Source organism: Eulemur rufifrons, chromosome 16 (assembly GCF_041146395.1).
Source record: "Eulemur rufifrons isolate Redbay chromosome 16, OSU_ERuf_1, whole genome shotgun sequence".
Lineage (NCBI taxonomy): Eukaryota > Metazoa > Chordata > Mammalia > Primates > Lemuridae > Eulemur > Eulemur rufifrons.
This window is the reverse complement of record NC_090998.1, coordinates 48,388,800-48,411,131: the sequence shown is the minus strand read 5'-3', so window position 1 is coordinate 48,411,131 and position 22,332 is coordinate 48,388,800. Positions and strand designations below refer to the sequence as shown.

Here is a 22,332-nt window from a genome sequence, read left to right as displayed (position 1 = left end):
CTCTCTCTCCCTTTCCTTTGGCCTTCTTATTCCTTGAGACACAGCAATATTGAAATTAGGCCAGTTAATAACCCTGCAATGGCCTCTAAGTTCAAGTGAATGGAAGAATCACATTTCTCTCACTTTAAATCAAAAGCTAGAAATAATTAAGCTTAATGAGGAAGGCATGTTGAAAGCCAAAATAGGCTGAAATACAGGTGTCTTGCACCAAAAGTTAACCAAGTTGTGAATGCAAAGGAAAAGTTCTTGAAAGAAATTAAAAGTACTCCTCCAGTGAACACACAAATGATAAGACAGTGAAATAGGCTAATTGTTGATATGGAGAAAGTTTTGAATGTAGACAAAACAGCCTTCTATTGGAAGAAGATGCCATCTCAGACTTTCATAGAGAGAAGTCAATGCCTGGCTTCTTAGCTTCAAAGAGCAGGCTGACTCTTGTTAGTGGCTAATGCAAATGCAACTTGTTACTTTAAGTTGAAGCCCATGCTCGTTTACCATTCTGAAAATCTTATGGCCCTTAAGAATTACGCTAAATCTTCTCTGTCTGTGCTCAATAAATGGAAAAACAAAGCCTGGATGACAGCACATCTGTTTTTGGCATGGTTTGTTGGCTATTTTAAGCCCACTATTCACACTGTTGAGATCTACTGCTCAAAAAAACAGATTCCTTTCAAAATACTACTGCTTATTGACATTACACCTAGCCATCTAAGAGCTCTGACAGAGATGTACAAGGACATTAATGTTTTCATGCCTGCTAACACAACATCCATTCTGCAACCCATGGATCAAGGATTAATTTTGACTTTCAAGTCTTATTTAAGAAATAGATTCTGTAAGGCTATAGCTGCCACAGACAGTGATTCCTCTGATGGATCTGGGCAAAGTCAGTTGAAAACCTTCTGGAGAGAAACCATTCTAGATGCCACTCAGAACATTCATAAGTCATGGGAGGGGGTCAAAATATCAACATCAACAGGAATTTGGAAGAAGTTGATTCCAACCCTCATGGATGACTTTGTGGAGTTCAAGACTTCAGTGGAGGAAGTCACTGCAGATGTGGTGGAAATAGCAAGAGAACTTAAATTAGAAGTGGAGCCTAAAGATGTGACTAAATTGCTGCAATCTCATGGTAAAACTTGAATGGATGAGAAGTTGCTTCTCATGGATGAGCAAAGGAAGCAGTTTCTTGAGATAGAGTCTACTCCTTGTGAGGAGGCTGTGAACACTGTTGAAATGACAATAAATGATTTAGAATATTCCATAAACTTAGTTGATAAAGCATTTGCAGGGGTTGAGAGGACTGACTCCATTTCACTGTGGGTGAAATGCTATCAAACAACACTGCATGCTACTGAGAAACCTTTTGTGAAGAGTCAGTCAGTGAACCAAACTTCGTTGTGGTTTTATTTTAAGAAATTGCCATAGCTAGTCTTCAGCGATCACATCCCTGATCAGTCAGCAGCCATTCACACTGAGGCAAGACCCTCCACCAGCAAAAAGAGTAGGATTTGCGGAAGGCTCAGATGATCATTAACATTTTTTGGTAATAAAGTACTTTTAAATTAAGACATGTACTCTTAAAAAAGGTATAATGAAATTTCATACTTAATAGACTACAATATAGTGTAAACATAACTCTTATATGCACCAGGAAACAAAAAAATTTGTGTGACTTGCTTTATTGCAATATTTGTAGTAGTCTGGAACTGAATCTGCAACATCTCTGAGGTATGCCTGTAGATGCTAAGAATTATCAACTCAAGATTTCTGTTAAACTAAGGGAATATTTGCCATTTTCTTCCCTTTGAAGAGAATGCAAAAGATTTTGTTCCAAAATCTAGGGGGTGCTAGAAACAGGAATACCTTGACTAAAAATTATTGGAAATGATTTATCTAGATACTTACAAAATGTACAAAAGTTATTACAGAATTTCAGCATCATATAACTTTGTATAAGATATTCTGTGATATTTTGAAATTAATTTATACATTTTGTGTTACAGCTCTTTTAGAATTTGTCTAGCAGGTTTTCTGGTCCTTACCAGAAGGATCTCTCCCTTTCAAAAAAAAAAGTTATACATTTATTCACTTTAATAAATTATTCATATGTTTGTAAGAACATAGTGGATTTAATTAAGAAAATAAGGATGAAAATGTTCTACACTTAACCAATAAAAATTAAGTTTTAACAATATGATAAAATTATAGATTTTCCTACAACCACAAAGAGCTAATGAATTAGAAGCTAGAAGGGTTATAATGAACAGTTTATATTTTTTTGTGATAAAGGAGAACCAGTGTTCTAAAGTGATTTTATAAGTGGCTTTTCCTCCAGTACATCGTCCAGGTTTCCAATGTCATTCCTGCTCGGATTCCACCCCACTATTTAACACAGCAAACAGAAAATTACTGTAAGATTTGCAAAGAAAGTGTCAGGTGTTTTAAAATGTAAACTCTGCTCCCTGAGGAAGTAAGTTACTATGTAAGTGGAATGAAATAAGCCTTGATCACATGACATGAATCATCTGAAAGAGACCATTTGAGGGCACCTTGGAAATAAATGATTGCCATGGGGTAGACCAACTCGTCTAGTCTAATATAATTAGTTAAAATAGTAAAACTTACATTATTTAGTTTTGATGCCTTATTTTAAATGACTTCAATTAGTCTCAGTTATTTTTTAAATAAATTCTTTTCTTTCTTTAAGCCCATACTAAATTAAATTATCAAGTTAAAATAGAACTGCTCCAAAAATTCAAAGTGTTTGATTATAACTTTAATACATATTTTAAATTTTTAAATATACAGAAACATTTTGAAAGCAAACCCTCAATTCAAATAGTAAGTTCACAAAATCTAAATATTTTATTTTAGATATTTTGATTTCTATATATTCTAGGTCCCCTAGCTTGACCTTGACTGAAATAACGAAACCTTATAAAATCTGTGGTGTTATCTTTTATTAAACAACCTTCTCAACTTAATTAAATGACTTCATGTCTTTTAGATACAAAATATGGTTGAATTACTAAACACGTTAAGATAAAGTCCCTAAGTGAAGCATATATTCTATATTTCTTTGTAACTAGTATTACCTTTATTTTAGAGCTGGTGAAGAGAGCATGTGATATCTAGTTTGTCAATGGTTTCAGTGAATTAGAGCTATAAAGGCACAAAACTTCAGAGCTGGAAGGAATCTAGCCATCTCGATAATTCTTAGTCTAGTTGAATAAGAGGTATGAATACTGGCTCCAAAACAAGATCTTTTGGTTATCCCTCATTGTAAGGAACTGTAAATTTCCTGGGTCAGCATTCTCTTTCTTCGTTTCAGATTTTCTTTTTCTCAATTCATTCTCACTATTTATTCATTTTTGAATAATCTTCGACAATAATCACTACACTGAGGTTTTGCTCATCGCCAAACATGATCAAAGTGAGCCTAAGAAGACCCTTTCATGCACGCTGCTTAAACCAACACCCTATTTGACCAAACACGTAGGGATGTGACCTTCCAGGGTCGTGCTATTAAATTTCTGCAAATATTCTGAAGCTCCTTTAGCAAAGATTTTGTTTACATGGGGCTTCAGTGCAATCTTCCTTCTAAATCCACGAGAAGCTGTAATTTGTAAAAATTCTCTGAAACCTTATATTGTTTTCTTTTTCTTTGTGGAGAAATTGGAGTCCTACTTACATCCAGTAAAGTTTTCTAACTCAGTTCTCCCACTAGAGGGAGACATAGTCCAGCTTTTACACCAATATCCGCCCCCCCCCCCCCTTTTTTTTTTTTTACTGTCTCTTTTCTTTTTCTGCAGGACCGTTGTCTGCTCTCAGCAGCAGCTGCCGGCGCTAGCAGAACTGGCCGTCGGGAGAGAGACGGAGGCAGGCAACGCTGCCTGGTCCTGCCATCCCATTTTACTGCTCAACTCAACCTGGAGTGTCAGGACCCGTTCTCTCTCTCCCTGCATTCTCTCTGCACTCTACGCGGGGGCCAGTCACTCCATGCTGCCTGGACAGCCAGGCTGGGTGGAATAGGGTTTAGAGTGGAACAGGGGGTCCTGCCCTTTACTGTGACTTTCTAAAAGCTCAGTGTCTTTTGACGGTACAGCGCCTGGCGTGGGTCGCGGAGAGCAGGCTTTAGTTGCCAAACGGCTTCTTTCTCCTCCGGTGATTTGGATTTGTTTCCTCAGCCCCCCCCTCCGCTCCCTTCTTTCTCCCCTCCCGCCTTTAGCGAGGTGACACAGGCGACACCTGCTCGCTCGTGTTCGGTATTGGAACTCGCACCTTCTCGGTGGTGACTGTGCCGGGGCACTGGTGTCAGGGGGGCCGCGGCGGGTTTCCCTTGCTTGCGGCCCATGATGCCTAGAGGGGCGGCGGGTGGGCTGCGTGGGGCCCTGCCCGCGGCGCATCGAGGCGGGATTGAGCGGCTGCAGCTGGCCCGGAGTGGCTGCTAAGCGGACTCGAGTTGACGGCGCAGAGTCTCCGAGAGGGCACCGGCCGGGACCTATCTGCGAACCGCGGGAACGGGGGCACCGGGACCGAGGAACACGGGCATCTTGCGGGGAGACGCCTGCGGGGCGCAGAGCCTCTCCTCCTCCCGCCCCAAGCGACTTCTCCACGGCGGAGCCCCAGGACCTGCGAGAGCCGGGGAACTCGAGAAGTACGTGGCGGAGGCTGCTCCCCTGAAGGTGAATCGTTCCGTCCAATTGCCTTTGCCCGGAGAACGAGAGGGCGGGCGGGAGCGAGGGAACAGAGGATGTGCGAGTGTGTGTGCGTGTGAGCGAGAGACAACGTGAGGCGGGAAGAAAAGTCTTTACTCGGCGTTAAAAGCAAACAAATCAGAGATGGAATAAGAGCGGTAATTGAAGCCAGACCGCCTTGATTCTCGCAGTCGGGGGAGCTGAGCGCACCGCGCGCACCCGGCGAGGACAGCGGGCGGCCGCGGGCGCTGCCAAGGGCTTCGGGACTTTGGCTTTGCCTCCGTAAACAATCTTTTGATTACTTTGACAGTGTGGAATAGAGGGGAAAAGAGATCAGGCGCGCGCACTCCATCTTCCACACCTGCTTGAGGGGGTTCCAATTTGGATGTCAAGAGATTCCTGATCCCTCTTTGCCATCGGAGGAGGAAACACACGCGCGCGCGCACACTCGCACGCTCAGGGCCACACTCACACGCCCTCCACGAGCACACAGCACCAGCCTTCGGTTCCCTATGCCCCTGGATGGTGACGGCGGATGGGCATCTTGGAAGCGATGCAAGAGCGATAAGGCTGGCGCCGGCCCGCGGAAGCTGCAGGAGCGTCGCTAGGTGTTGCCGCCACCGGGAAGCCGTGCTGCAGGTAGGTGCGAGCCGCCCCTCGGGGAGCCGGCCGGCTCTGGGGACTCGAGCGGCAGGCGGAGGACGGCGGGCCCGGAACCGCTGTGGGCACACGTCTGCCCTCCCCCTCCTCGGGGGCCCAGGACCGTAGGGGGTCCTCGGGGGGAGGGCGAGAGGTGGGGGTAGTTGCTGGTCCAGCGGCCAGCGACCCCCGCGCGGGCGGTCGGGGTAGGGGAGGAGTAAAGGGACGCCGAGAGGGGATCAGAGCGCGCGACAGGAGGCTCCAGGAGCGGTGCCCTCCCTCTCTTTTCTGCCCCATTTCTCCTAACACTGCAAGCGACCCGGTAGAGGATTGGAGTGGGTTTTACTTTGATTCCTCACCCAGACCAATTCCGGCTGGTAACCATTTTGGACTCCTAATAAGGAGCTGGGGGGTCGCATTCCAGGGAGGATCAGTGGGATGTGTCAGGTCGCCTCTCAGAAATCCCTACTTTCTGTCCACTTCTGATTAGTTAATTCTCGGGCCTGTCTGCAGAGGGTGGGCGTTTCAATGAGACTATTGATTTCTCCATCTCTAACTATTTTCATAAAGAAGCATTCTGATAAGTTCCTGAGCCTCATCTCTTTAAAGATTTGTGTAGATTTGGGAACGGACGCTTTATTACTGAACGAAATAAAGCTTTTGTAAAATCCACTGGGAGAGAGCTTTAGTAAAGGATCCTTTTACGACCAGCGTTCAGAAAAAGAACGGCTTTGGGAAACTAATGGTCTTTAATTTCTTTCCGGATAGATGTCTCCCAAATCTTGCTACTAGTATGCGACTTTTCCGCCTTACTGCTTTGCTGTCCCTTCCCCCTTCTAGTCTGAAAGGCCAGATGCCTACCAAGAAGTGTTTTCTTTAGGCTACTGATCTTCACCTATCAGTGGGGAACGTGTTATTTCCAGAAACCGCCTTTGCAAAGGAAAAGTTTGAGATCCTTCGCCCTATTGCTTCCAGAGCTGTCGGTTGAGCTTTCCAGTCTGCACTTGAAAGGGCGAAGCATAGGTGCTCGCGGAGCCCTCGGGTAGACTATTCAGTATTCCTCTTCCTGACAGAGCGTTAAACAATTGCCTGAAGCGTTTGGAATCAAATGTGTAGTTATGTTACTATAGCGGCTAGCCTCTTTTCACCTTGTGCTGGGCGAGTTTGGCTTGTGGCAGTTAAGACAGAAAAGAAAACGTCCTCGTTACTGTGAGTGTGAAATCTCTTCTTAAATTTTACAAAATTGTTTGTGGAGAAAAACCCCATAAAGGCCTTAAACCTTATGCAACCTTTACTCTGAAAAGTGCCCCCAAAGCACTTAGTGTATGAGGGTCCTTCACTCAGGACAAGATGAATTTCAGTGACTATTGACTAGATGATAATTATCTGGTTCCTGTCTTCTCAACAAGATTGTTTTAGACATCAACATTCAGACTGTTATCAATTAACACTCTAAAACTGCTCTATTAGGCAATATAAGTTAAGACAAATGAGTAATTAAGATTTCTGTGTAAAGTGCTAAGCCAAAATAACGAGCAAAGGAGATTAAAAACACTTGTAAAGCTTTTAAAAATCAGAGCTTTAAGATTATTTGTATTTACTCCAGCCTTTCCATGTTTGCAAATGTACTCTCAGACTGTTGAATCATTGGCAATTTCAAAATTGGCACCTAACATCCTATATTTTAAATAACAGATCTGACATGTTTGTCTCTTTTTCTACTTTATTCTGTTCTGAATCTCATCCTGAGTCGATTGTTTGGGTTGACCTTTTTAGAATTCTAATTTTTAAAGCCATCAGTAACCACTTAAAGGCCATGAGTAACCACACCGGAGCTTATTTTATTTTCATTTTCCTAATTTTCAGTGAAAACAATTGGGTTGCATTATTTATCGATAGTATAAGACTGTGAAGGCAGTGTCACTGCCAACTGACTACTTAGGCACAGGTAGTCTTTTAAGAGGCAAACACAGTTGTAATGTGTTGCTTTATTCAAATTAGACATTTTGTAGATTAAAATCTTGGTTCTTTTCTTGCCTTTAAAAAATTTAGTAGTTTAGGATGCTTGCATTCATATTTATGTATAGCACTATGATATGTGTCTCTTAAAGAAGAACCAAAAAATCTTGACATTAAAGGAAACACCTATATAATGCTACAAGTTAGGCTAGAGAGGAATTAAGATTTCTGAGCATGTGTGATTTTGAATTAGAAAAATATTAGCTATTTTAACAATGACAAATTGGAGAATGAAGATTCATTGAGATGCGTATAGATCTGTGTCAAAATAGATACATATTGCTTAGAGACTGCATTATAGTGTTAACTAACCACCAAGTTATAAAATTTGATGACATGGCTGTAAAAAAATCTGTTTTTAGACATGGCCACTTTTCCTCTTTAAAAATTTATAAAATGATGAAACAGGGCGTGATAGAAAATTTTATAAAAATTATTTTATACCTTATCAGAAAATTTTAGTAGTCCTAGATCCAGTATCTTTAGTATAGCATTTTGATGACCATGTTAAAATATACTTTTATGTTAAAATGTACATTTTAGGGTTGATTTAACACTAATTGCAGGTTATGGATTACCCTATACAGGAAGGGTAAGATGTGCCTCTCTAGCATTTCCCAGACATTTCTTATCTTAGGCCCTAAGAAAAGGTACTGTCAGATGGTGCCCAAGTTCAGCTGTGGCTGCAAATTGATGAACATATTTACTGATGAACTCTTTAATGCATGTCCCAAACAAGGAATGTTCCCAAGTGTCATCAGTTATTTCTAATATATTTGAAAAGATGAAGCAACCAGAGTGCAAACAGTTCAGTGCCCCTGCTTTTACTTCTGCAGTATTTTATTAGGGATGCCTCATTAAGTCTCATTATTCTGCAGCTGTTTTGTTCATTGAAGATTCAAGTAAAAAGAAGGAACTTTGTGCAATGCAGTTTTGTTTTCTTGGTGAAAAATCATAAGTTGAAGTAAAATAAGCATCCAACATAGTCCCCTTTGATCTATGCCTGACATTTACAAATGCAATTCATCAACCTGTTATTAGTAGGGCTCCATCAAAACAGAAGAAATGTATTAGCATGACTGTTGCTAGATATGAAGGCCAAACCAGCTGAATCAACCTCATATCTGGACCACATGTTTGCACAGCATTTTACATGATATAGCTTGCTTTTGAACCACTGATTTTATAATGCCACGTAATATGGTGAATTTGCCATTTTGTTTGAAAATTCTTTGTTAACTTTATTTTGAGCTACTTGGGGCACATTGAACTATTTAATTATTCCATTGGAAGAGAAGGAATAATTTCACATTAAGTTACCAAGAGTCCTTTTAGAGAACAGTTTTACTTTAGGTTTGGAACACAGTCTGAAATGGGAGATAGACAGGTGGGCCTGGCAGACACCTAGAAGTTAGTTTCTGTTTTTTAGTTGTCATTGGTCACTGACTTACTGGGTAATTTTCATAAAGTCTCATTTTATTCATTCAGCACAGTGATTCAATGTTCTTGTCAATGAAATAAAACTAACAATTCTTGTCAGCTAATTATTCTTACAGAAATCTTAAGAGAAATGTTTAGACTTACTGGAATGTGAAGAAAGTAGTATTTAAATATATTTCTCTGCAATATCTACCGCTGTATATAATCCCTATCTGTACATATATATGCACATATATACATATGCTTTTAATTACACCCATGTAAAATACTGGTTTTGTGTTAAGGGGGAGGCAAGAACAACTTTGTAAAAAGTTTACATTTTTAGGTACATAGTTTTTCACTATATTGTATGATTTGACCTGCAGTACAAATATGTCCATTGTTAACAAGGTTGTTTATAATTGAGTTTTACTGTTTGTGCCACTGTACGGTATATTTTTCTCTTCAATTTTTCTTTTTGAGAGACTTGCTAGGCTACAAATGCAAAAAAAAAAAAAAAAAAAATCAATTTTGCCCTCTCTGTAGGAACTCTTTGGATGTGTTTATTGAAACTACAACTGGAAATTTCCACATATTTTAAATACTGAATTTATCTGTATGCCGTCTTTATTAAATATATGCCTTCCCAGTCAAAACACAAACTATGCATTACATTGGAATATACTATTCTGGTTTACGAATGATATCTACAAATTTTCCAGAAACATACTGATATTATACTCAAAATTTATGTTAGATTTTCAAAATCCATCTTAGTGTGTGTATACCACATGGATATGTTGGATTTCCTCCTGTGCTGTAATGATAGGCAAGCTAGTCAGTGGACTATTTAGGCAATTGATTGGTATTGCCGTTGGAAAATGTGACTTCCAGTTTGCTTGGACATCACATGAAAACTATAAGCTATAAGGAGAATATTCCATTTTGTCAAAGTGGTTAATATGGGGTATGAGATATATAACTAAAAATAAAAGCTTATATGTTTATATTACATAAAGCTTTTTTAATCACTTCCTTTAGTCTTCTAAGTTACTCCACAGTAGCTGTAATTGTTTTATGATCTCCCCTCAATGGCCAGTTAGCGAAGGTACATCTTCCTTTCCACTAGCAATAGCACAAATGTAGTCATTCAATTAAATTTATATTTATATTGCTTCTTTTATAATGTGGTTTTATGCAGTAGATTTTGAGAACTCTTTACAGAGAGATTCAATAATGTGATAATGTTGCATTCTAGCAATTATAGTGATAGGCTGAATTTAGTCCTGTGACAAAATGAAGACAACCAGCCAAACAAATCGTCTTGTGCTATGTAAAGATAACTCTCCACGTGAATCCTGGAAAGTTCAAAGTCGCTTTTGATGATTGCATGTTTTATTTTACTAAGTATTTTTATATTTTTACTTTCTTTTGCTGCTATGAACTAGTCACTATATAATTGCATGCACGTGAATGGGCAACTGCGTTGCCCTTTAAAGGTCATGCAAAGATTCTAAACCTTTCAATTTGCAGTGTTAATTGCCTATGGCCTCCTGTTGCTGCGTATGGAGCTTTCTTTTGAGCTTAATAATACACAACAACATTTTGGCTTTCTTTGGATTATGCAGCTCTTTATAAGTACCCTGTGAAAGTATCCATAGTAGACACTAGAACAGAAGATTTTTGGAAAGTTGTGTTTGTGCTTTGAAATTAAAGTTTTCAAGCCCAAATGGCCTGGGCTATGAGGAGACAAAATTCTTTCTGGTGCAAAAAAACCAAACATTCAAAATTAGTATCTATATCTGAAAACTCTGCCATGGTTTCATTTGGTTTTGGGATGAATTTTTCTCCCTCTCTCCTTTTTTTTTTTTAAAACATCATTCTTGAAGATTCCAATGAGAATTGTACTTAAATATTCAAGGAAATAAATAGGCTTGCTCTCTTCAAATGCTCCCATTTCCCAGTATCCATAATATGCTTGCGCGATTATGAAAAAGACCACCTATACAAGAAAAGCAAAGTGTTTGCTTTTTTTTTTAGCTTCATATTCTTTGTATTTATGGATTGGAGTAAGCAAAAGTAGGCAACTAAAAAACAATTATGTAGTCATGGGAATTTTAATAACAAAACCTCAGCCCAGTGATAGAACACTGAGCCTGTTAAAATATATTCTTTGAGAGAGAAGGCCTTCCAGGGCTCCAAAACTTGGTCTATTCAAACAATAGAACATTATATACCGATGGAATGAATTTGTGGCTGCTCAGATCAGTCAAGAATTCAGAAATGGCCAATTCACATTATTTGAGAAAAACAACATATACACTTATATTTTTATCTCCATATGAGCAGTTCCAAACTCACAGAGGCACTACCCAGTACTATTTTATTTAAGGTAGAAAAACATAATTACTGTTTCTTTCTTAATTTAGTCTTACCATGTTATAGGTGTACAGTGAATAGCACTCTCAAATTTGTTGGTGCTGGAGTGGTCAGAAAATTTCTTCTTAGAAATGGCTATCAGAAAAAGCAGTAACAGTGACCTGGTCCTGCTTTTGTTGTATTTTCTTCAGAAAGTTGAGGTGAATTGAATGAAATAGCTCTAACTTTAGTTTTTTGTTTTTTTACAGTATACAAGGAGAAAAGAGGTCCACATTACAGTGAAGCTATTCAAAGGCCAAGGGGAGAGTGAAAGGGCATTGAAATCTCATACTCTGTAAAACAGAGGCCCCATTTTGGGAAGCTTTAAGTTCAAGGAAAATTTCTAACCTTTTTTTTTTTTTTAGATTTAGTTCTTAGAATGTTATATGACAGTTACTTCCTGCTAAGATACATATTTAGCATTATTACAAACCCCTTTTAGACTGATGATTTGGTATGTTTCTAAATACATTCAGAATTGGGTCAAAATTTAGACTTTTCTATTTGAAGATATATTTACTCCTTACATCATTTGTTGAGTGGTTAAAATTCATTAGCTTGCTATTTTGGATAGCAGATAAATTTTGAAATTGATTATTATAAAACCAATGTGGTACAGTGGCAAGAGTTCTGGAGATGCTTTTGTAGCTCTGACAATAAATAATCAGGTGACCACAAGAAAATCACATTATTTCTCTGTGCCTTAGTTTATAAGCAACATATTTTTTTCATGTAGCTTTTAAGACAATAAAAATTTATTATTTCCATTGTCCAGACCTACTAAATATCATAGCATGGAAGTACAATAATATAGCATGACGACTTTTGCCTTAAGGAGCTTGTGTTTTAGTTAGGAAGTCAAGGAGAAGGTAGCATATAGCATATTTACTGGTATAACCTGTAAATGCCCCCAAAATGCTGTTTAATAACTAAGTAATCTGTAAGAATTTTATAAGATCCTAGCTTTATAAAATAGGAATGGTTATGGTGATCATGATGATGATGATGATGTTAATGATGATTGTGGTGATGTCTAAGAAGTATAGACCAAGGGATATAAAATTATAAATCTTATAATTCAGTTTAGTAAACTTGTTTAGTCTACATGATGCTCTTTTGTTACAAAACAAATTGTGATAGGCCGTGGGTCTCAGGCTTCTTAGGGTTATAGTTATATGTCTTTGCTCTATTGCTAATTTTCATAGTCATTGAAATAAAATTACTTTGGTCAACCCAAGTAAAACTAGGCTAGCAAATGAATAATCTTTATATATTATATGATAGCTAAACTTGTTTGTTCAAAATCTGTATATCAATTTTGAGAATTTATAACCCTTGGAAAAGTCTATTCATTCATTCAGTAACTATTTATTGGGCACTGTCGTAGTTTGGGCAGCTACAACAAAAATATCATAGACTGGGTGACTTAAATAATAAACATTTATTTCTCACAGTTCTAGAGGCTTGCTGGGAAGTCCAAGATCAAGGCACCAGCAAATATGTCTGGTGAAGGTCATCTTCCTAGCTTGCAGGTAGCTGCCTTCTCACTGGGTCCTCATATGGCAGAGAGAGAGGGAGAGAGAAAGAGAGAGAGAGATCAAGATCATGTTTCTTCTTATAAGAATATAATCCCATTCATAAGGGCTTCACTCTCATGACTTAATTACGTCCCAAGGGCCCAAGCTCCAAATACCATCACATTGGGGATTTTGGCTTTAATATAGACATTTTAGGAAGACAAAAACATTCAGCCCACAACCAACACTCTCTAGGTGCTTGGGGGTATCTTAGTGAACAAAAAAGGTAGACACTTACCCTTATAGCATTTACCATTTCAGTAAATTGAGGTTTTGAGAAGAATCTGAAGGAATGGTTCAACGATGTATTGTACTGTATCTTCTCTTGCTAATAATTCTTATTTATAGCTGAAGTACGGGTTTGAAAAGAAATAATTAAAATAGTTAAAATGTCTGAGTTGGATTGGATTGTGAAGAAAAATATCATTGTAAATATTTAAGGTTGGGTATGTAATGCAGTGTATTGTTCCAGCTCACAAAGTCTGTCATCAACCTAAGGGTAACAAAAACCATAGATCTTTTTCCTGAGTTACACATATAGAGTAACTTTAGATCAGTAGCATGATGTACCCTAAAGCCTCTTTAAAGGGGTAGCAAATTCAGACACCTACAGGGGTCAGGCTGGGAGTGTGACACAGTGACGCAGACCAAGTGGAAGATGACAAATGGCAATGGACACTCAGTCTGGGCCACAGTGCTGGGGAGACCACAGGGAGTGGTGGAAGTTAACTTCTAAGTGGGACAGCTAAGCTTTGGCTCCAACATGTTGTGCCATGCTGGAATGTGATTCTGGTGTTGCCAGATTTTCTGATTTGTAGAAAAGAACTTAGATGTGCAGATTTTTTAGTGTGAAAGTTCCAGATTTATAAATGATGGCAATGAATTCAAATTTGAAATACTGTGTGGATCAAGAGACATATCCGTAGGCTATGTGCAGGCTAAGGAGCGTGAATGTGTCACTGTTGACAGAGGGGATGTGAGGACAGAAAGTTTGGTAGATGTGTGTGCTGGTCCTTGTGTCATCTCTAGCCACAGGTCTCCAACCCCACTTGCATTTGGAGCTAGGGTGGTTGGCAGTAAAAAGCTCAGCTGGAGGAGCTGAATGATAATGATGAGTGGCACAATGTGACCCCTGTGTTTAGTTTTATTTCTTCTTCTTGACTCATTGCATAGCTGATGCTGAATTCATCTCGAAGTTGGTGATATCTTGGAGACTTCCAGAGATGTACTGGGAATACAGAAGTTTAGATTTATATTTGGAACAGATTCTGCAGTTCCATAATGCTTTGTTCCTTAGATTAGTGCCTCTTAAACCTCCATATGTACACAGATCACCTGGGGGAATTTTGCTAAAATGCAGGCTCCGAAATAGGGCCTGAGATTCAGCATCTCTAAAAAGCTCCCAGGTGAAGCTAATACTGTTGGCCCAACTACAGTTTGAGTCGCAAGGCTTTAGAGAATTTTACCACTGAATTTTATTGCATGCATTCAGAAAGGTGGGAAGCCTCCAACTCTGACCCCTTTGGCAGGTTTCTTCTTGTAGCAAGCAGTCTATACTTGGCCACTGACTCTGAATACTTTTCTCTTAGGCTCTTTCATCTGAGCCCAGAATTTGTGTTTTGCATAGTTTTTTAGCCTTCTATTTAGAGGATATATTTTAACCCCAAAGCATAAATCAGAAATTGTCTACTTGTCATATATTAATGTAAATTTGGTTTACTTCCTACAGTTCAAAGAAGTAAGCTTATTTATTTCAGAACTAAGACATCATATTATACATTGATATATTCTAGCATACAAGGTCAATTTTAGCTCTCCAAATCATTTTTGAAATTTCAACAGTAACTTCTTCTTTTTAGGGCTTAGATGTCAAAATGTTGGCCACAATATTTAGATTTTTGTTCTTGTTGAGTAGCTGTTATGAGTAAGTGGGCGGATGGACTTGAAAAAAGATGGAGTTTTCCTTGTGTGTTTATTGGACTGACAACTTTAAAGTGAATATCTCTTCTGTTTTTAAAAAAATGTTGCCCTGCTAATCTTAAATTACTTTCCAAAAGTGATCTCTTTAGGATTGAAGACATAATATCTTATAATTTTGGAAGTTTGAACTTCTTATATTGATATACTAATATTAGTATTTTTTTCCTAAACCAGTTTTGCTAATGTCAAAATATGTCATAGCTTAAGTGTGTGACTCTATTCTACTGCTGGATAACATGGGCCTCATGTCACAAGCTCAGTTCGCTAGGTTAAATATTTTGTCCTCAGGGTTATCAATGCTCTGGAAGTTCTTATGTTTCTTTTTGATGGTATATTAATTATAAACTGAGATTAGATTTAGACGTGTCGGTCTGAGGGAGTGAAGCAATTTGTTTTCTTCCAAGTTGTATGATTAATATAGTTTGCAATAGTCATGCTATTAAATCTTACTCAATTTTTTTTCTTCTAAGTGCTTAGAATTTTCTACTATACAAAACAGCTTTGCTTATAGCTGAGTGATAATATGAATTCATTTTACTGAATCTGTTAGACTATAAGCACTATGAGGCAGACCCATGTGTATCTTATTTCTGTTGATTCCCGGTGCTAAGCTTAGTGTCTGGCATATAATAGGTACTTAATAAACTTAATGAGAAGATGATCAATAGGTACATAGTGGTAGGGCATATTTTTTGTATATTTTTTCAGTATGTGAGGAAGTATTCTGTGAAGAATTGTCATTTATTCTAATTGTGTGTGTGTGTATGTGTGTATGAGAGAGAGAGAGAGAGAGAGAGAGAGAGGGAGAGGCCATTTATTGTGACCTACATGTTCCTTCTCTAACCTGAATCAAGGAATACATTCTAGGCAAAAGATCAAGGACAAAAACAAAATAAGCATGCTGACTGAAATTCCCATTCTTTCTACAATTTATTGTAACCTGGAGATTTAGAGACTACATATGCTTATGATTCTGTTGTATAAATTAAATAATATTTGTCAATGTCAAATTTAAGTGTTGTTAATCACATGGAATATATTTTGATTGCTCTTGTCAATAACTTGACTCATTCATTAGGGAATTTATTCTTATCTACATAATTACCATTTTCATAATTTATCATGAACTAGATTTGCTTTTTTATTTTTTTACCTTCAGAAACAGTTTTGACTGTGATACCATTGTTCTTGACTTGAATGATATTAAAAACTTTTTGTTATTTTAATTCTAAATGCTATTTAGTATAGATAGTATGCAAATATTTATTGATTTTATTTTGTCCTTTTGGATTAAGTGAAGCTTTTAAATGCTTACCATCATTAGATAATTTCACAATATTAAAACTCTGACTATATTTGATTGCTAATAAAACTCATGTGTTTAATAAAACCTAAAACAGGTTAATTCATTAGATCACAAAAACTTACAGTTGAATATTTGTACTTTGCACTTATTTTAAAAGGATTACAGTATAGCTGTATCTATTAGCATTCCCATACACTTAAAAACTTTCTCAAAACCCCTGAATATGATATTAACTTTTGAAGTATAACACATATTTTTGGGAGTATTTAATGATTCTATAGCCAGGCTTTAAATTGAATGGACCTGACTTTTCCTTGCATTGTCCAAAACCACTCAGACTTATATAATTAAGATCTAAGGTTCTTAAGCTATGGCTTCTGTGGAACTTATTGAAAAAGATATATGTATTCTTCTTCCTCAGCTCAATCCCAAATATGAGGTTAGTAAAAAATTCAGGTACTGTATAGTACTGAAAGACTTTAAAAATGGAATTAAAATCAATGTGCTTACTGTACACTGGTGAATGTTACCTTGAAGAGTCTCCATGTTACACAACTAGGAAAATTTGGTGAGCTCTGGTTTTCTTTGCCTATTATCTTGTCCTAGCAGGTGATTACATCCAATCTTTAAGGTGGACTTCAGAGTTTGTGGCTAATATTTGACTTTGCATTTTTTTTGAAATCTTTATCAAGTTTGCTGGGCAGATGGTATGGCAGACTGGAGTGAAGCAAGAGAAAAAAGAAGACTGAATAACTGGCAGTCAGGGTTTTGTGAAGGTGGCAGCGTTAGCATATTGTGGGATATGATGGAGAAGAGGAATTAGATAGGGAGCCAGATGGAGTGAAAGTGAGGGAGAAAATAGAGGTCAGAAGGGAATTTTGTTCCAGATAGCATCTTTATAAAGAAAAGAAAAAAATCCTTGACCTTTGAGAGAGGTAAGAAGTTGGACAAAGAATAAATCCATTGTAATTCTTGGGGAAGAAAAAGGTAAAATGGCAATGAACTGAAGTAAGATTACAGAGGAGAGAAAAATGGATGGTGCCAAACCAAATTCCCTGCCACCACCCACCCCAGTCTTATAAAAACTCTATTAAAAAATAATAAATTTCTGTCAAGGCTTTTTACAAAGCTAAAAGTCAGAAATAATGGGTCCTAGTTCTGACTCTGCCACCAGATAGTTGTCAGCCCTTGAAGAAGTTACTGAACATTTTCATCATCAGTTTTCTTGTGGGCAAATGAGATGGTGGATTTAATGACCACTTAGGTTCCTCCAAGCTCTGTAAGTCAATGATGACCATATGCTTCTCTGCTTCTATTCTGTCACTTGAACATAACTCAGTCACTGTCCTTTCTATTTGCTTGCTCCTTACACTGTGAAATTCTTGAAGTCAAGGAAGGTGTCTTATTCTTTACCTTGTACCACCCAAGCCTAAACTTTACTAAGGCATTTAATAAGTGTTTTATTAATTGATGTATACTTTTTTATTCTAAAATTCTAAATTATTTCCCTTTTTAATTTCCATAAGAAACAAGAAAGAATGTTCTAGAAGCATAAGCAATAACTATATTTTCTTGGTGTTGTATTATTTGCAAAACACTTTTATGCAAGTACTTTTACTTGATATTGTAAAATGGCTATGAGTTAGGGATGAGTGATATCCTCAATTTCAAGTGAGGAAACTGACAGAGAAAGGTAAAAATCATACAGCTAGTGAATACCAGAGGCTGATTTGAATTCAAAGCTTGTTTCTCCATGGATCTCTCAGGACACTAACTACCCTTTTGTTCCATAATATCTTTTCAAGAATGTTTAAAAAGTGACCATTCTTGGAAGATAATGTCTCCCTCTGGATTAGAGGGCAGATTTGCTTACTGTCCGGCATATTAAAAATAATCTCTCCCTTCAGGGCTTAGGGTAGATCTGCTTGTAGCCCATGATAAAAGATTTTATTTCCCTGACTCTAGATTCCTCAGCTATTGATACAAACCAATGCATGCGCATCATCACATGGGCTCCTTTGTGTCACATTTATCTGTGGGACCTGGGAAGAAAGAACTGGACATTTAGGAAGATCCTTTGGTGGCGTTGTAGGGGATAGACTCCATGGAGGCAGAACAGGAAGCCAGGAAGACTAGGTAGAGAGCTATTTCTGCCATTCTGGTGAGAACTGGCAAAAGTTTGAAGAAAAGATATGAAAGAAAGGAGAAAAAGAAGAGACAGTTTAGAGGTGGCAGATTGAACCAACCTGGTCTTGGAGACTGAATGTGTGGGAGTAGAGAGAAAAGAGTCAAGAATGGGTCCTGGCTTCGATGACTGGTGGTGTTTGGAAAGTTAGATCCCCAAAGCTACTAGAGTCTACCTAGATGAAGATAATTGGCTTAATTTTAAGCATTTTGAGTTTGGTATGCCCTTGGGATACTCAAAAGGAAATGTAAATAAGTAATGGTAAATTTGGACTTGGAGTTCAGGACAGAATTATGGTTTAGAGATACAAGTTCTGGAGTCATCAGTGTACAGGTAGCAGTTGAATCCTTCTGAATGGATATGATGTCCTGGGAAGAGTGTTTTGAAAACACCAAGAAGAGAGCTCTGGGGGAAAATAACAGTATAAAAGAACCTCAACTTGCTTTAAATGTCAACAGAAAGTCACCTTTCTCTCCCTAAGTTTTTGCCCAGCTTGCAGGAACTTGGCCTCAAAAACCACGGAGTCCACTTTTCCAGCAAAAATATGCTACCTAGAGAAGCTGATGGTAGCAGGAAGAAAGGACCATGGAGGGGAACATGCCCAGAGTTTTCTATTTACATTTTGCTCCCTGTCACCCCTTGAATGTCATTGTGCACTGAGGCTGTGCCCCTGCATAGTTGTCATGGACAGGAACACCATGAGGGGATGCAAACTTTTTCCCTGTGGTCTTTGCTGTCTATGGAGATCTATAAATATTAAAAAATTTTAAAACTCGAGCACTTACAATGTGCCAGGCACTGTGCTAAAAACTTGACATGAGTGATTTCTTTTAATCCACACAGTAATTCCAGAGTAAAGCACTACTGTCGTTCCTATTTTATATATAAGTGGCTTGACCAAGGCCACACAGCTTGTAAGAAGCAGAGATGCATCTTGAATTGGACACCCTACCTTCAGAGCTGAATTTTTAACCATACAGTGCTGCATCTCAATCACACTCATTGGAAAATTAGACTCATTCTGTTTAGCAGAATGTTGGTTAAAGAATTGTCTTGGTTTAAATTATTTATACTGGAAATACGAAGTAGAACCTGTTTTTTTCAAGTTTAGAATTGTATCATTAAAATTATACTATATCATCCACAACATTCTTTGAATATGTCTCAGATTTCCCATAAATGTTTTTCAGTGATTCTCCAATTTCATTTAATGAAAAGCTTTGTTAAGTAATGAGATAAAGAACTAGCATTCAAGAGAATTTGAAAAATTAATGTTATAAACTCAAATATTTATTCCTTTGAATTGAAAAAAAAAATAAAGCCCCAGCTCCTAAATGAATGAGAGCTAAAATGCATCTTTTTCTGGAATTTAAATTCAGGATGAAGTGTTCTATTACATTTATCTGCCAAAAATCTCTCTTGGGCTCTTTGCTGTGTAAGAAATGGGTTTCTTGGAGGTGGGGTGGGAACAGGCTATGCAGCAGACCTGGTTGCAGAACTCAGTTGCATTTGTCGAACATCAGTATAAGACTAATTAGATGCTAAATGCTTGGTGAGTATTGAACAATGCAATCTTTTAATTTTCTGATTAATGAAAAAGCCTCATGAAAACATTAATTATATTGGAAGAATTCAGACAATCCCTTTCCAAGTAAATCTTTTTTATTATTAATTTTATTTGTAACAAATGGCAGAGTAAAATAGAAAATATATCTGTAAATGGATTATTTTTCTAATAATATGACAATACAGGCAGACAGCAGACATTATATGGTAATATGAATAATAGGTTTCTATTTTTGAAGGTTATGGATGTTTTTAATATGATGACAACATCAAAGGAGGAGTAGTATATTACAGCTCTGCTGTATTTTCTTTTGACTTTGTCATTGGAACTGGCTGGAAAAGGTAGGAACACATCAAATCTCTTTTTTTAAATATGAGAGGTATCATGCAAGTTTCTTTGTAATTTTTTTAGAAAATATATATGCATATGTATCATATGTTCTTTGTGCACTTAATTCACTTTCTTAGTCTGAATTAGAATTGTTGCTTATAGAGTCGAATAGTAATTGGTGATAATTTGTCTTAATTATCAGTAAGTTAAGTATCAGTGTAGATTGTGCTCCAAAATTATAAATAGCAATACAATTTTCTAGCTGGAACTAAGAGAAAAGCCCCTTGTGAAAGCTAAGACTCAAAATCATAACAAACAATAATGTAATCCCATTTGAGAGCCACTTTATCGAAGATGATAGAACAGTTTTGTTTCAAATGATTGGGGATATGGCAAAGTGAAAATATGGTATAAAAGGAGCTTTTTATAGATATACAGTAACTTCAGAAAAAAACAAAATGAAGAAATGGTCATATTATCAGAACAATGAATAGGCGTTTCAAATACTTTTCTTTATATATTGATTATAATATTTTCACATGATTTTTTTCACAATCTTATAGTTTTAAACCAGGAAAAGACCTTGGCGTATATAGATCCAAAAGTTTCACTTTATAAATGGGATTCCAAAGCCCAGAAAAGTAGCCAGGCTTAGAAATAGTGGGCACAGAAATAGTGGCAGAACTGAGCCTTGGAACCCAGGTTTCCCAATTTCCCAATGGGATGTTTCTGCTACGTGCAATCTTTGTCAGCTTTTCATAGAATCAAAGTTCTGGAAGGAAGTTTGAGAGGGAACCCAATCTATCTTTCTTTCTTATACCGACTTAGAGGTTATGTAAGCATTGATCCAATTAAGAAAAAAAACATCCACAGAGAAAGGAATGCTAAAATTTCATTCAATAATTTATTCTAAAGTTTAAAACCCTGTTTATCAATACATTCGTTCATTCAATTGCTGTTTATGGAACATCTACTACATGTCAGGCACTGTACTATGTGCAGTGGAGACTTAGAAGTAAAGCAGAGAGTGTCTTTACTCTCTTGGAGTTTATAATCAAGAATACACACACACACACACACACACACCACACATACACAAATATATTTGCAAATTAGGATAAATGCTATATTAGTATTTTCTATATTAGTATTATCTTCAAATATTTGGAAAACAGTATTGTATCAGTGGACAATCATATAAGCAGAAAGATTTTGATTCAAAATAAGGAGGAATTTTTGTAACAGATAGAGCTGTCCAAAGAGTAAGAGTTTTAGCAAGTAACACTTGCAGAGTTCATAAAAGTGCAACTGGACAGCTCCTAGGAGAACGTTCTTTCAAGGGTATTTGAACATTAGATGGACACTTTATTACATTACCTTTCTTTGAACTTCCTTATGAGTAAATTAAATTCTTTATCCAGTGGATTTTATTTAGCCTTCATTTTATTTGACATCTCTGACATTTGATCTAGGTGACCACTTCTTTCCTTTCCAACTCAACTCCCCTCCCTTCATATTCTTAGGTAGCAGTATTTGTGGTTCTCTCCTTATCTCTATAATTATTTCTTTAGAGTCTCCTTGCTTGTGCTTCTTCCTTGGCTGTTCCTTGAAATATTGGTGTTTCCCAGCACTCTGTCCTTGGTATGTCTCTCTTTTCAACATATTTATATTTCCTTGTCGATCTCTTCTGTTCTCATCACTTAACTACTGCTGATGTGTCAATTTCCAAATCTGAGGTTCCTGGCAAGATCCTTTCAGTGTGATTATTCACCTGTATTCGAGGTCTCTCCATCTGGATGTCTCAGAGGAATCTCCAACTCAACACATCTCAGATTGAACTCTCATTCCCCACTCCCTCAAAACTCTTCTCCCTCTGTTTTCTTTATCGGTGAATAATATTTAAATCTGTCCAAAGATAAGAGTTGTTAAAGAAAGTGGTGAATTTCCAACGCTAGAGGTGGGTGGACACTCGTCATCCATTGGGTCGTGTAGATCAGAAAACTCAGACACAGGTTTAAAAGACAGTGGTTTGGAACAGAATCCATGGCACAGGTAGGTATTTAATAAACGATGAAGGGATGAAGATTATGCTACAGACTGAGGCTACTTTCTTTTGTGCTGCTCCCCAAGAAGATGAAACCATTTGATGGAGAAGATTGCATAATGACACTACATGATCTATACTGTTTTTC

General features: G+C 37.5%; 1 protein-coding gene and 1 non-coding gene across 2 annotated transcripts in view; both read left to right on the top strand.

Annotated features, from left to right (window-relative positions):
• The first annotated feature begins 1,995 nt into the window (after window positions 1-1,995).
• LOC138397753 (U7 small nuclear RNA) lies at window positions 1,996-2,058 on the top strand. The gene has a single exon (XR_011235866.1). It is a non-coding gene; the product is annotated as a U7 small nuclear RNA (small nuclear RNA).
• Window positions 2,059-3,836: 1,778 nt separating this feature from the next.
• Window positions 3,837-22,332, top strand: part of TAFA2 (TAFA chemokine like family member 2) — a 385,773-nt gene continuing 367,277 nt past the window's right edge. The window contains exon 1 of the mRNA XM_069490954.1: window positions 3,837-5,339. The gene's annotated coding sequence lies outside the window, so the exon portion shown is untranslated. The remainder of the gene's footprint in view (window positions 5,340-22,332) is intronic.